The following is a 796-nucleotide window of genomic DNA, read 5'->3' on the forward strand; positions in this document are numbered from 1 at the left end:
GTTCTGGTGCTGAACGCCCAGAACAAGCATGGTTCTGGCGTTCAACGCCAGAAATGGCAGCAAAGGGGCGTTGAACGCCCAAAATGGGCACCAACCTGGCGCTGAACGCCCAGAGTTGTGTGCAAGGGCATTTTACATGCCTAAATTGGTGCAGGGATGTAAATGCCTTGACACCTCAGGATTTGTGGACCCCACAGGATCATCTCAGGATCTGTGGACCCCACAGGATCCCCACCTACCTCCACTCACCCCCTTCTCTCTTCTCAATCATCCTCTATTCCCAATAAACACTCTTCCCTATTAACTCTACCACTCACATCCAAACACCCACTTTCCTTCAAAATTCAACATCTCTTTCCCACCCAATCCCACCCATATGGCCGAATACACATCTCCCTCCATCTCCTCCATATATTCTTCTTATTCTTCTATTCTTTCTTCTTTTGCTCGAGGGCGAGCAACATTCTAAGTTTGGTGTGGTAAAAGCATAGCTTTTTTGTTTTTTCCATAACCATTGATGGCACCTAAGGCCAGAGAAACCTCTAGAAAGAGGAAAGGGAAAATAAAAAGCTTCCATCAAGGGTCTATAGCTCAGTGGTAGAACATTTGACTGCAAATCAAGAGATCCCTGAGATACCTCAGGGGATACATTTTCTTCCACACAATTATTGAAAGCAACTAAGAGTGGAACATCAAGAGCACTCCTTCATCCTTCATGAAATCAGAGAAGATCTAAAAGCAATGAAGGAGGAGCAACAAAGACAAGGAAGAGACATAGAAGAGCTCAAGGACATCA

This window comes from Arachis ipaensis, chromosome B01 (genome assembly GCF_000816755.2).
Source record: "Arachis ipaensis cultivar K30076 chromosome B01, Araip1.1, whole genome shotgun sequence".
Lineage (NCBI taxonomy): Eukaryota > Viridiplantae > Streptophyta > Magnoliopsida > Fabales > Fabaceae > Arachis > Arachis ipaensis.